This window comes from Macaca nemestrina, chromosome 5 (assembly GCF_043159975.1).
Source record: "Macaca nemestrina isolate mMacNem1 chromosome 5, mMacNem.hap1, whole genome shotgun sequence".
Lineage (NCBI taxonomy): Eukaryota > Metazoa > Chordata > Mammalia > Primates > Cercopithecidae > Macaca > Macaca nemestrina.
This window is the reverse complement of record NC_092129.1, coordinates 150,880,750-150,896,130: the sequence shown is the minus strand read 5'-3', so window position 1 is coordinate 150,896,130 and position 15,381 is coordinate 150,880,750.

Here is a 15,381-nt window from a genome sequence, read left to right as displayed (position 1 = left end):
TCGCTTGAACCTGGGAGGCAGAGCTTGCAGTGAGCTAAGATGGCGTAACTGCATTCCAGCCTGGGAGACGGAGTGAGACTGGTGTCTCAAAAAATAAACAAATGAATAAAATAAAATAAAATGAATCATGAAGGGAATGGTTAAAAAGTGAAATAACACTTTTTAAAAAAGATCCATGTTTACAACGCACTGGAAATGGCATTCTTTTGCAACTAAACATTTGGGGAAGGTTTTAGATAGCAGCATAAAAACATGCAAAGGGTACATAATTTGCAAAATTCTTTTAATGTGAGCAAGAGGGTTTGAAGATTAAATGCTTCTCGAAATCAGCATGAACATGAGTCATCTGGAGTTTTAATTTGGAGTCTGAGTCAGTAGGTCTGGGTGGGGCCTGAGATTCTACGTTTCTTTCTTTCTTTCTTCTTTTTTTGAGATAGTCTCGCTCTGTTGCCCAGGCTGGAGTGCAGTGGCACACTGCAGCCTCCGCCTCCCCGGTTCAAGCAATTCTCTTGCCACAGTCTCCCAAGTAGCTGGGACTACAGGCACGTGCCACCACGCCTGGCTAATTTTTGTATTTTTAGTAGAGATGAGGTTTCACCATGTTACCCAGGCTGGTCTCGAACTCCTGACCTCAGGTGATCTGCCCACCTCAGCCTCCCAACGTGCTGAGATTACAGGCATGAGCCACCATGCCCGGCCCCTTTTTATTTTTTCAATTTGAGACCAGGTCTCGCTACGTTGCCGAGACTGGTCTTGAACTCCTGGGCTCAAGCGATCCACCCGCTGCAGTCTCTCAAAGTGCTGGGATTACAGGCGTGAGCCACTGTGCCTGGCCAGATTCTGCATTTCTACAAGCTCCTGCTGATGCTGATGCTGTCGGTCTGTGGACCACAGTCTGAGTAGCAAGTATCCACATATTCCTAAGAGTGGAGTTGCTGGATGTTGAGGTCTGCACCTGTTCAGCTTCCCTGATAATGCCAAACTATTTTCTGAAGCAGTTGTACACCAGCCATGAGACTGTTGCTTCTTGGGAAAAAAGATTTAACGACTTCAAATCTAATGGATATTATTCAGTGCTCATCTCACTTGAGCTTTCTGCAGTCTGTGACATACTTGACCACACTGTTTGATCCACTACTTTTCCCTGGTTTCCATGACACTCCTGTATCCAGGCTCCCTTCCTTCTATAATTTCAGTCTGTTCTATAAACCCTCAGTCCTTTCCTGTCTTGACCTTTTCCTCTGTTGATGCCTTTGGCCTTCTTGGCCTTTATCTCATTCTCTCTGGGTGGTACCATGTGTTCTTTAGAGATTGGTTACCAGGCCGGGCGCAGTGGCTCATGCCTGTAATTCCAGCACTTTGGGAGGCTGAGGCAGGTGGATCGCCTTTGGGAGGGTTCGAGACCAGTGTGGCCAACATGGTGAAATCCTGTCTCTACTAAAAATACAAAAACTTAACCAGGTGTGATGGTGTGTGCCTGTAATCCCAGCTACTCAGGAGGCTGAGGCAGGAGAATCGCCTGAACCTGGGAGGCAGAGGCTGCAGTGAGCCGAGATAGTGTCACTACACTCCAACCTGAGTGATGGAGTGAGACTCCATTTCAAAAAGAAAAAAAAAAAAAAAAAGAGAGATTGGTTACCACATTGATGACTCTGTGATGGTTAATTTTTTTTTTTTTTTTTTGAGACGGAGTCTCACTCTGTCGCCCAGGCTGGAGTGCAGTGGCGCAATCTGGGCTCACTGCTAGCTCCGCCTGCCGGGTTCATTCCGTTCTCCTGCCTCAGCCTGCCGAGTAGCTGGGACTGCAGGTGCTCACCACCACGCCCGGCTAATTTTTTGTATTTTTAGTAGAGACGGGGTTTCACTGTGTTAGCCAGGATGGTCTCGATCTCCTGACCTCGTGATCCACCCGTCTCGGCCTCCCAAAGTGCTGGGATTACAGGCATGAGCCACCGCGCCCGGCCTGATGGTTAATTTTATGTGTGAGGCCAAGGGCGGTGGCTCACACCTGTAATCCCAGCAGTTTAGGAGGGCAAGGTGGGAGGATTACTTGAGCCCAGGACTTCAAGACCACTCTGGGTAAGATGGTGAAACCCTATTTCTACAAAAAAAAAAGGTGTCATTTTTCAAGGCTATGGTGCCCTTGGGCACTATATATATTATCTTAATGAGATAGACGCTCACTATGTTCTCCAGGCTGGGCTCGAACTCTCAGGCTCAAGTGATCCTACTGCCTCAGCCTCCTGGGTATCTGGGACTACGAGCATGCCACCATGCCTGACTGAAGTCTGGCTACTTCGATGAAGGCATTTTGTAGGTAACATTAACATCTTGGCTGGGCACAGTGGCTCACGCCTGTAATTGCAGCACTTGAGAGGCCAAGGTGGGCGGATCATCTGATGTCAGGAGTTTGCGACCAGCCTGGCCAACATGGTGAACCGCTATCTCTACTAAAAATACAAAAATTAGCCGGGCATGGTGGCGGGCGCCTGTAATCCCAGCTGCTTGGGAGGCTGAGGCACAAGAATCATTTGAACCTGAAAGGCAGAGGTTACAGTGAGCCGAGATTGCACCATTGCACTCCCGTCTGGGCAAGTCAGGGCAACAAGAGCAAAACTCCGTCTCAAAAAAATAAAACAAAATGAAACAAAGGCATTGACATCTATACTCACTTGACGTTAAGTAAAGGAGGTTACTTTTTTTTTTTTTTTTTTGAGACAGAGTCTCATTCTATCACCCACGCTGGAGTGTAGTGGTGTGATCTTGGCTCACTGCAACCTCCGCCTCCTGGGTGTAAGTGATTCTCTTGCCTCAGGCTCCCGTGTAGCTGGGACTACAGGCACGTGTCACCGCACCCAGCTCATTTTTGTATTTTTAGTAGAGACAGGGTTTCACTATGTTGGCCAGGCTGGTCTTGAACTCGTGACCTCAGATAATCCACCCACCTTGGCCTCCCAAAGTGCTGGAATTACAGGCATGAGCCACTGTGCCTGGCCCCCTTTTTTTTTTTTTTTTTTTTTTGATGGAATCTCGCTCTGTCACCCAGGCTGGAGTGCAGTGGCACGATCTCGGCTCACTGCAACCTCCGATCCAACTCCCTGGTTCAAGTGATTCTCCTGCCTCAGCCTCCCAAGTAGCTGCAATTACAGGCATGTGCCACCATGCCCAGCTAAGTTTTGTATTCACTGTGTTTCACCATGTTGGCCAGGAAGGTCTTGATCTCCTGACCTTGTGATCTGCCCACCTCAGCCTCTCAAAGTGCTGGGATTACAGACATGAGCCACTGTGCCCAGCCAGGATATTACTCTTTTTTTTTTTTTTTTTTTTGAGACGGAGTCTTGCTGTGTTGCCCAGGCTGGACTGCAGTGGCCGGATCTCAGCTTACTGCAAGCTCCACCTCCCGGGTTTACGCCATTCTCCTGCCTCAGCCTCCCGAGCAGCCGGGACTACAGGCGCCCGCCACCTCGCCTGGCTAGATTTTTTGTATTTTTTAGTAGAGACGGGGTTTCACCGTGTTAGCCAGGATGGTCTCGATCTCCTGACCTCGTGATCCGCCCGTCTCGGCCTCCCAAAGTGCTGGGATTACAGGCTTGAGCCACCGCGCCCGGCCCAGGATATTACTCTTAATAATGTGGCCTAAAGAGCAAAGACTAAGGTTTCCCAGAGAAGGAATTCTGCCTCAAGGCTGTCACATAGAAATCCTGCTGAGTTTCCAGCCTGCTGGCCTGCTGTTTGAATTTTGGACTAGGTTGGCTCCTGCCACGGCATGAGCCAATTCCTTAAAATGCATCTCGTTGTGTGTGTATATCCTGTTGGTTCTGTTTCTCTGGACAATCCTGACTGATGCAGACTCCCATATTCTATGCCCAGCCAGAGCTGTGCCCCTGTTTCCAGTCTGGAATTTCCATCTTCTCCAGGTGTGCTAAAGGTACTTAAGACGCAGTATGTCCTGGACAGAATTTGTTCTTTTTCTCCCCAAACTTGTTTCTCTTCCTACAGTCACAAGTAGTGGTGCCACCATCAATCCTATCACCTAAGCTAACACTTGAGATTCAACATAGACTCCCTTCCCCCTTCATCCCTCCTATATACTTGGCCAGCAAATCCTTTACCCATCAATTTAATAAACATATGAGTACCTATTATGTTCCAACAGCGAGCTAGTGCTGATGGCAAAAGGAGAGTAAGACACATTTCCTCCCCTCAAGAAGACTATAGTTTGCTGGTCACGGTGGCTCATGCCTGTAATCCCAGCACTTTGGGAGGCCGAGGCGGGTGGATCATGAGGTCAGGAGTTCGAGACCAGCCTGGCCAATATGGTGAAACCCCGTCTCTACTAAAAATACAAAAATTAGCTGGGTGTGGTGGCATATTCCTGTAGTCCCGGCTACTTGGGAGGCTGAGGCAGAAGAATTGCTTGAACCTAGGAGGCAGAGGTTGCAGTGAGCTGAGATCGTGCCACTGCACTCCAGCCTGGGCAACAAAGCAAGACTCTATCTCAAAAAAAAAAAAAAAAAAAAAAGAAGAAGAAGAACACTACAGTTAATGAATAAGCAATCGGCCAGGCGCAGTGGCTCATGCCTGTAATCCCAGCACTATGGGAGGCTGAGACGGGCGGATCACGAGTTCAGGAGATTGAGACCATCCTGGCTAACATGGTGCAACCCCGTCTCTACTAAAAATACAAAAAAATTAGCCGGGCATGGTGGCGGGCACCTGTAGTCCCAGTTACTTGAGAGGCTGAGGCAGGAGAATGGTGTGAACCCAGGAGGTAGAGCTTGCAATGAGCCGAGATCATGCCACTGCACTCCAGCCTGGGCAACTGAGCGAGACTCTGTCTCAAAAAAAAAAAAAAATTAACAAGCAATCATGGTGCAATGTGATAAGACACCCGGGTGTTCTGAGAGTCCAGAGGAGGGCTCAGGGGCCCCGCGGTCTATGCCTCAACATTGGTGCTGGCTTTCCCTTCCCCATTTCTGTGCTTGCTTTTAGCCCCTAGTGTCTTGCCAGGACTCTAAATGTCTCTTAACTGGTCTTCCAGCCCCTACGTACTGATTCCAGAATAATATTTCTGAAATGCAAATCAAATCATATCACTTCCTTGTCCAAAATTCCATATAGCAAATCGCCATATACACTGTAAATGCTGTTTCCTCCATAGGGCATTCTCTCCTTCCTCCCTGGTCTAGTGTCATTGTGGCCTCCCTTCCCTCCCCAAGCCCTGAAAGGTCCTGAACTCCTCGCAGTTCCTTTAATGTGCTCTGGGCTTTCATTGCTCACCCGGATGCTTGCCTCTCTTCCTTGTCAGGTAAACACTCATCTTTTAAGGCTATCTCAAGTTCCTTGATGAAACTTTTCTGAGCCTCTAGAGAGACCTAATATTCCCCTGTTTGTGTCCCTGTGAACTTTATATGGACTCCTATCTCAGCTTGTATCAGTCAGGATGGCTACGTCATGCTGCAGTAACAACCCTGGAATCTCAGTAGCTTAACACAACAGTTTTATTTCTCACTATTGCTGTCTGGTGGGTCAGTAGGAGTGGTGGTGGAGTCTCTGATCATCATAGTCACTCAGGCATCCAGATCACAGGAAGCTCCATCAAAAGAGGCTGCTGGAGTGTCTTGTGTTACATTGGCAGTTAAATACTTGTGCCTGACAGTAACAACACATGTGACTTCTGCTCTTATTTCACTGGCCAAAGCAAGCCAGTTAGGCCTCTTGCAGTGGCCTAACTTCAAGAGGGCTGAGAAATTCCATCCTATCATGTGCCTGGAAGGCAGAAAATGGGAAAATTCGTGAAGAGCCTCAACGCCTGCCTCAACTCGGTGTAGCGCTGACTGGCTCACATATCTCTCTCCCACTGGACAGTGGGGGAACCAAACATGTCACAGGGTCCCTGCCCTTCGGCAGTTTGTGATCCAGGGATATGGAGAGACCAGTATATCGATGGATTATAACTCTGTGTTAATGTTACAGTCTGGGTTTGCTGGCATGGAAGGAGTTTGTGGAAGAAGGGCAGTAGTTTATAGGGAGAGGAGGATGGAAAGGGATGATCTTAATTTTGGTGACCTTGAGAGCAGAGCTGGAGACAGGACTTGGGCATAAGTAGTTAATTTAGGTGATCCCAGAAAGCAGAAGCCAGGCTATAGGGAGTGTGAGATCCTGAAGAAGGAAAGGCCAGTTTAAGAGAATGATGTTGGCCAGGTGCGGTGGCTCATGCCTGTAATCCTAGCACTTTGGGAGGCTGAGTGGGCGGATCACCTGTGGTCAGGAGTTCGAGACGAGCCTGGCGAACATGATGAAACCCCGTCTCTACTAAAAATACAAAAATTAACCTGGCATGGTGGCGTGTGCCTGTAATCCCAGCTATTTGGGAGGCTGAGGCAGGAGAATTGCTTGAACCTGGGAGGCGGAGGTTGTAGTGAGCAGAGATTGCATCATTGCACTCCAGCCTGGGAAACAGAGCGAGACTCCATCTCAAAAAAAGGAGTGATGTCCAAGGTCAGGAGATCGAGACCACGGTGAAACCCCGTCTCTACTAAAAATACAAAAAATTAGCCGGGCGCGGTGGCGGGTGCCTGTAGTCCCAGCTACTCAGGAGGCTGAGGCAGGAGAATGGCGTAAACCCAGGAGGCGGAGCTTGCAGTGAGCCGAGATCGCGCCACTGCACTCCAGCCTGGGCGACAGAGCGAGACTCCGTCTCAAACAAAACAAAACAAAACAAAACAAAAAAGAGTGATGTCACTGTTGTGTGCAGTGTGGTTCGATTCCACCAGCCCTCCTGAGGAGAGAGCTGAATGTCTCCAGACGTTTTCCACTCGAAGGACAGAAGGCAGGAGCATCTGTCTACTGCTTCCCACTCTGTAATGTTGCAGGTTGACGCTGGGGCATTAGTTCCCTGCCTTTTTTTTTTTTTTTTTTCCTGAGATGGAGTTCTGCTCTTTTTGCCCAGGCTGGAGTGCAATGGCACGATCTCGGCTCACTGCAACCTCCACCTCCCAGGTTCAAGCGATTCTGGTGCCTCAGCCTCCTGAGTAGCAGGGATTACAGGTGCCTGCCACCATGCCCAGCTAATTTTTGTATTTTTAGTAGAGACAGGGTTTCAACATGTTGGCCAGGCTAGTCTTGAACTCCTGACCTCAGGTAATCCACCCACCTTGGCCTCCCAAAGTGCTGGGTTTACAGGCCATGAGCCACTGCACCCAGCCAAAAGAAGAATTTTAAAACAATATCACCATAATACCATGATCACATCTAACAAAATTAACCACATTCCATGATATCTGCAATGCTGTTTATGTTCATATTTCCCTGATTGTCTCAGAAATACCTTTTTTTGTTTGTTAGACTCAGGTAAGCAAGGGTCACACATTGCATTTGGTTAACATGACTCCAGAGTTGTTCAATCCATTACAATTCCTCTTCCATTTTTGCGTGACAATTATTTGTGGTAGAAGTCAGATCTTTTGTTATTCCACATACTTTAAAAATGGAAACAGGCTGGGTGCGGTGGCTTGTGCCTGTAATCCCAGCACTTTGGGAAGCCGAGGTGGGCAGATCACTTGAGGTCAGGAGTTTGAGACCACCCTGGCTAACATGGTGAAACCCTGTCTCTACTAAAAATACAAAAATTAGCCGGGCGTGGTGGCGGGTGCCTGTAATCCCAGCTACTCAGGGGGCTGAGGCATGAGAATCGCTTGGACCCGGGCGGTGGAGGTTGTAGTGAGCAGAGATGGCGCCGCTGTACTCCAGCCTGGGTGACAGGGCGATACTCCATCTCAAAAAGAAAAAAAAAGAAAGTCTCGGTGCGGTGGCTCACGTCTGTAATCCCAGCACTTTGGGAGGCCAAGGCAGGTGGATTACCTAAGGTCATGAGTTCAAGACTAGCCTGGCAAACATGGTGAAACCTCGAAACCTCGTCTCTACTAAAAATACAAAAATCAGCCAGTGCACTGGTGGGTGCCTGTAATCCCAGCTACTTGGGAGGCTAAGGCAGGAGAATTGCTTGAACCCAGGAGGCGGAGGTTGCGGTGAGCCAAGATCGCACCACTGCACTCCAGCCTGGGTGACAGAGTGAGACTGTCTCAGAAAAAAAAAGAAAAGAAAAGAAAAAAATTATGATACAGAGAACAATGAGATGTTTTATAAATGTGTAGTTCAAAAGAAACATTTTATTTTGGTAAAAGCCAAGAAGTGAAAGATAAATAGTTTTGCAGCCATAAAAAATTAAATCATGTCCTTTGCAGCAGCATGGATGGAGCAGGAGGACCAAATCCTAAATGAATTAACATAGGAACAGAAAACCAAATGCCTAATGTTCTCACTTTTAGGTGCGAGCTAAATATTGAGCACATATGGACATAAATATAGGAACAATAGACACTGAAGACTACTAGAAGGGGGAGAGAGGGAGGGAGTGTGGGTTAAAAAATTACCTAATGGGTTCTATGACTACCTAGGTGCAATATACCCGTGTAACAAACCTGCACCTGTACCCCCGTATCTAAACTAAAAGTTGAAATTTTTAAAAAAGAAAAAAAGGCCTGGTGCGGTGGTTCATGCTTCTAATCCCAGTACTTTGGGAGGCTGAGGTAGGCGGATCCCCTGAGGCCAGGAGTTGGAGACCAGCCTGTCCAACGTGGTGAAACCCCATCTCTACTAAAATTGCAAAAATTAGCCGGGTGTGATGTCAGCCGTCTGTAATCCCAGGTACTTGGGAGGCTGAGGCAGGAGAATTGCTTGAGCCCGGGAGGCAGAGGTTGCAGTGAGCCGAGATGGTGCCATTGCACTTCAGCCTGCGTGACACAGAAAGACTCCATCTAAAAAAAAGGGAAAGAAAATGCACTCTTATGCAAGTGAGAAATGTTCTGAAAAAAGAAAAAAAGAGAAATATTTTAAATTAAAAATTTGGGCTTTTCCGTAAAAAAATTTTTAATGAATTCCCAGCACTTTGGGAGGCCTAGATTGGGGGGTTGCTTGAGGCTAGGAGTTCAAGACCAGCCTGGACAACATAGCAAGACCTCATCTCTAATTAAGCTAAACAATTAAAAAAAACTTAGCCTGGCATGGTGGCACATGCCTGTAATCTCAGCTACTCAGGAGGCTGAGGTGGGAGGACTGTGAAAGCCCAGGAGTTTGAGGCTGCCGTGAGCTATGATCAGGTCACTGCACTCCAGCCTGGGCAACAAAACAAGACCCCATCTCAGAAAAAAAAAATTCCTGGAGGCCGGGCACAGTGGCTCATACTTGTAATCCTAACACTTTGGGAGACTGAGGTAGGAGGAGCACTTGAAGCTAGGACTTTGAGGCCAGCCTGGGCAACACACTGAGACCCTGTCTTTACAAAAATAAATGAATGAATAAATTAGCTGGGCATGGTGATGCATGCCTGTTGTCCCAGCTTCTTGGAAGGCTGAGGTGGGAGGATCATGTGAGCCCGGGAGTTTGTGGTTACAGTGAGCAGTGATTGCACCACTAAACTCCAGCCTGGATGACAGAGTCAGACCCTGTCTTTAACTTAAAAAAAAAATTCCTGGCCGGGAGCAGTGGCTCATGCTTGTAATTCCAGCACTTTGGGAGTCCGAGGCGGGTGGATCACGAGGTCAAGAGTTCAAGACCAGCCTGGCCAAGATGTTGAAACCCTGTGTCTACTAAAAATACAAAAAAAATTAGCTGGGCATGGTGGCAGGCGCCTGTAATGCCAGCTACTCTGGAGACTTGAACCCGGGAGGCAGAGGTTGCAGTGGGCCGAGATCACGCCACTGCCCTCCAGCCTGGGCGACAGAGCAAGATTTCATCTCAAAAAAAAAAAAAAAAAAAAATCCTTAAAGGAATGGGTGGTATATAGACATTAACCTAGACCGTCTATGAACTGAAGCCAGACGATGGATACATACATGAAGGTTCATTTTACTATTCTCTCTACTTTACAATATGTTTGAAATTTTACAAAATAGCCGGGCGCGGTGGCTCAAGCCTGTAATCCCAGCACTTTGGGAGGCCGAGACGGGCGGATCATGAGGTCAGGAGATCGAGACCATCCTGGCCAACCCGGTGAAACCCCGTCTCTACTAAAAAATACAAAAAACTAGCCGGGCGAGGTGGCGGGCGCCTGTAGTCCCAGCTACTCGGGAGGCTGAGGCAGGAGAATGGCGTGAACCCGGGAGGCGGAGCTTGCAGTGAGCTGAGATCCGGCCACTGCACTCCAGCCTGGGCGACAGAGTGAGACTCCGTCTCAAAAAAAAAAAAAAAAAAAAGAAATTTTACAAAATAAAACCTAATCTGCAGAGAGATTGTATTAGGGTCTCTTATTAATAGTCCAGTAGGGTATTTCTTTCTTTCTTTTTTTTTTTTTTGGAGACGGAGTTTTGCTCTTGTTGCTGAGGTTGGAGTGCAGTGGCGCAATCTTGGCTCACCACAACCTCTGCCTCCCTGGTTCAAGCAATTCTTCTGCCTCAGCCTCCTGAGTAGCTGGGATTACAGGCACCTACCAACACGCCTGGCTAATTTTTGTATTTTTAGTAGAAACGGGGGTTTCACCATGTTGGTCAGGCTGGTCTCGAACTCCTGACCTCAGGTGATCCACCTGCCTCGGCCTCCCAAAGTGCTGGGATTACAGGTGTGAGCCACTGAGCCTGGCCTGGCCTTGAATAGGTATCATATATACCCAATGAAAAGTACAAGCAGTAATAAAGGGGATTTGGTGAAAATTAAGTTGCCTTCTTTACCTCCCACCCCATTTTCCATCCCCCATTTCTCCCTAGAGGCAACTTTCCTATCCAGTTTTCTGTAAACTTTTCCAGAGAAATTATATACACAGAGAGAGCATATGTGGCTACTATCCTCTTTTCCCCCTTTTTTTGCATAAATGGTGGCATCCCATCCATACAGTTCTGAATGTCTATCTAGTTTAAAAGTGTATATTATATTACATATATATCTGGAGACATTCAGCTCTGTACACACAGATAAACCTTTAAGCTTGCAGAGCCTGCATAGTATTCAGTTGTCCCCATACCACAATGTGCTGTGTCTGTCCCCTATTAATGGACGTGGGTTGTTTCCAAACATTTGCTCTTGGTAACAGTGAATGCTAAAGCAAATATCCTGGCACCTTTTACACCTGTAGGGTAGCTGATCTTCTCCTTTCGATGGTCCTAATTCTTGGAGGTAACCTTAAGGGGAGTGTATTTTGCTGTTGGTTCTGTGGATGACAGGTGACAAAACAGGGTGAGTAAGGCTGTGAAATAGCTAGTGAATTTGCCAAGCCAAACCTGAGGTTCCAGGCTGTCTTAAGTGAAAGGTTGAATTCCTCATACCACACTGGGGCTGGGGCCAGAGATGAGGCAGGAGGAGCTCTTCTTGGGTATAACCTTTCATTTGTGTTGGGCAGGAAAGCAAGGCATGAACGTATGTCTTTCTACTTGGCAAGTTCCCTCTTCACCCCTTGGCAGCACTGGAGGAGTGAGGGCAGGAGGCTTCTCCCACGTGAGCCCCGGGCTATCCTTTTGGCAAGAGGGGACTGGTACCCAGAACTGGGAAGGGGATGAATATCTCCCCACTCCCCAGTATATAGGAAAACATTACAGAGGAATTTTCAATGAAAGGGCAGAGGAGGCTAGTGAGGTCCCTACTTCCACCAATGCTAAGCTCAGAGCTGGGGTTGGGGTGGTGAGGACAGAAGCCAGGGCAGTTCAGCCATAGGCCACCCCTCCCCCCGGCCCATCCCCAGCTGAACCTTGAGCACCCGAGTTGTGTTTACCACCCTCTCACCTGGGTTACCCAGGGCAGCCTCCCCAATGGGTAGCAAGAAATGGGTGATAACATGCACCACACCCCGCATCAGCCCAAGGATAGTGGAGACCTCAGAGGGATGAGGTAAGAGCTGTGGTGTGGGCAGACAGACACCCTGGTACACCCCAGGCCTGTGAGTCTTTAGAGGCTGAGTTTTTGTCTGAAAGAGATACGGCACCTACCGAAGGTCAGGGACAGGTCTTCTGTTTCTTGGGAGGCCCTACCCCACCCCTTAGTTCCTCGTTCCATTCTCATGAATTGTTTGTGCAATGGATGGACAAGGACAGGAGGTTCAGTGTCTCACCCAGTGTCTGGGCCTGCACGATGGCCTCTGAGGCCCAGGGCCCTGCAAGAGCCTGGGCATAAGGAGGAGCCCCATGGGGCAGGGCATAACCCTTTCTGAAGCTCTAAGGGTGATATATGTGGAGATTCCTCAAGATCACAATTGGGCAACCACTTCAAAGTTAGTAGGCAGTGCCTGCTAGGATGGGGGATGGTGTGTGTACCGAGGAACCTAGCAGAGGTCTTTGTGTGGAAGTGGGTGGGGTCTGACCCAATGTAAATATTTTTATTAAAAAAGAAATGGATGAGAAACCAAAGCCAATTCTGTTGCTGACCTGAAAGATGCCATTTACTTGGAGTGGAAATAGGATGGGGGAGGGCGTTGGCTTTGACCTTACTTGTATAGCTCATTGTTTCAAAAAAAACCTCCTGGATCCTTCCTCTGGGGAGCTTGAGACAAAAGCACAAGTAACTAGAAGGTGGGAAGTGGCGTGGACAGGTCTTGTAGAAGTCTGGAAGATGAGGGATTTGAGAAGGATGGAGAAGAAGGTGTTGTGGGAGAGGGGGTGCCAAGAGGAAAAGAGCCTAGGGGAGAGAGGGCTTCAGGGATGCTCAAGGAGCTCCCAGCAGTCACTAAAGAGAAGATGTGAGGAAGAGGCACTGCCACTTGGCTACGAGTGTGGACCCAGGAGCCATGCTGCCTGGGTTTGAATCCTGGCTCTGCTGCTTCGTACCTGTATGAACCTGGGACAGCTCACTCAACCTTTCTGTGCCTCAGTTCCCTCATCTGTAAAGTGGGAGTAACAACAGAACCTGTGTCATAAGCTTGTTGTGAGGATTAAGTGAGCACCTACATTTAAGACTTAAAAATAGTGTCTGGCACTATGTCCTGTTAATACGAAGTCTTCCTCCCCCAGAAGCAGACCTGGAAATGAGGGTTCCAGTGCACAGAGTGCATTCTGGAGGTGATCGCAGGAAACATGAGTAGTGGAGTGTGATAGAGAAGGAAGGCAGTCCATGAGGGTGTGTTATCGGGCAAATTTACCATTGTGGGTGAGTGGAGGCCAATCCCACTCAGGAACCCTGGAGTGGTGCAGAGTTATCCCATGGTCCAGGGTGAGGGAGCCTGGTATTTGTACCAGTCAGTCATTGGTTGAAGACTTTAATTCTCTGTCATTTCCAGCTTTCTGTGCACAGATGGTGCAGGACACCAAAAACAGTCCTTGGGCAGAGACAGAGATGCTGCAGCTGCAAGTCAGTGAAGCACCCCAGTGATAAGGCCCAAGGGATATGGGGGGTAAGGACAGATCCACTACAACCACCAAGAGGCTTGCAGAGCACTATTGAATCCTCAGCTAAAGTCACACGTTCAGGCTGTGAACCAGGTCAAGTCAGCCTAGTTTTCCAATCTGGGTGTTGACCTGCAGTTGCCATAGAAGGTTGAGGGGGTGGCAGATCCTAGGATGACAGTGAAGTCCATGTCCAAGTGGCCAGACTGGATAAGGAGTAGACTGGCCACTAGAGTGGGATCGGCCTGTGCTATCTGCCACGTTTCCTCAGAAATTTTCAGCTGCAAGGTGCTGAGTTCTCCAGGGGAGAAGAAGGCATCCTGAGAGGCCATCACAACATCATTTCTGATTTTTAAACTCTGATTAGGGGGCCTGGCACAGTGGCTCACACCTGTAATTCCAGCACTTTGGGAGGCCGAGGCAGGTGGATCACCTGAGGTCAGGAGTTTGAGACCAGCCTGGCCAACATGGTGAAACCCCATCTCTACTAAAAATGCAAAAATTAGCTGGGCATGGTAGCACATGCCTGTAATCCCAGCTACTCGGGAGGCTGAGGCAGGAGAATCCCTTGAACCCAGGAGGTGGAGGTTGCAGTGAGCCGAGATCGTACTGCTTCACTCCAGCCTGGGCAACAAAGCAAGACTCCGTCTCAAAACAAACAAACATAAAAATCCAACTCTGGCCGGCGCGGTGGCTCAAGCCTGTAATCCCAGCACTTTGGGAGGCCGAGACGGGCGGATCACAAGGTCAGGAGATCGAGACCATCCTGGCTAATATGGTGAAACCCCGTCTCTACTAAAAAATGCAAAAAAACTAGCCGGGCGGGTTGGCGGGCGCCTGTAGTCCCAGCTACTCGGGAGGCTGAGGTAGGAGAATGGCGTAAACCTGGGAGGCGGAGCTTGCAGTGAGCTGAGATCCGGCCACTGCACCCCAGCCTGGGCGACAGAGCAAGACTCCGTCTCAAAAAAAAAAAAAAAACAAAAAACCCAACTCTGACTAGGGGATGAAGTACAGAATTGGGGTATTGGTTTTTTCTCTTTGGAATTGTACCCCAGGAAGCAGATATTAGAACCTAGAATTGATAAGAAGAAATTTGGACAAGATGGAAGAAGCTGGCAGGAGAGGCACGTCTGTTTTTTCAGATATTATTCGTCTCCTTCCCTCTACCTGGAGTGAAAACACGGTTACATTTGCTGGGCTTTTGAATGGTACAAGAAATAGAGAAGCCAAGATCGCCCTCATCTGGTGGGGTCTACTGAAAAGCTAATCGGGAGCGCCGAGGGGAATAAAGGCCTGTGTCTTTAGCCCTGCAGGTCAGGTCATGATCCTTCCACATTCGACTGGGCCTCCTGGAGAGCTGACAGGGGACGGTAACTGAGTTTTTGCCAGTGGAATATGAGTGGAAGAGTGGGGTGGGAGGCAGACTTGATGGAGACCCTGTTTCAACCATGCAGCCAAGGACAGTTTCCAAAGGCATGAACCACAGATGGAAGGAACCTGGAGGTCTGAAGGAGGCTGATGAGCAGCTCTGCCAGCCAGGGTCACACACGCCATCTCAGCCTTGTCTGCTTACCCTGAGGCTCTTATTTGAAAGTGCTGCAAAATTCTATCTTATTTGAGTTACTGTATTTTAGGGTCTCTTTATTACAGAAGTTTAACTTGTATCCTAATAAACACACTTCTCTGAGTGTTGCCTGTGGCTCTCACATTTATTTCTCACTAGGTGTATCAGTAAGACATGGTCTGGCTTTGTTATAACCAAGCTAGAATAACAGCAGCTTAAATGGTCTGAGCATAAGTGGTCCAGGTCAATCCTATTAGCTCTAGAGGATTGGAGAGCAGGGCCTCTTTAATTTGTTTCTTTATCATCATCCACATGTGACTTCCATTTTGTGATCTAGGTGGCTGTTCCAAAGTCCACCATTCCGTCCACATTCCAGCTGGTGGGAAGGGAGAACACAGATTGAGGAGTAAACACTTCTCCTTAAGAACATACTCCGTGGGCCCAGAAAACTTG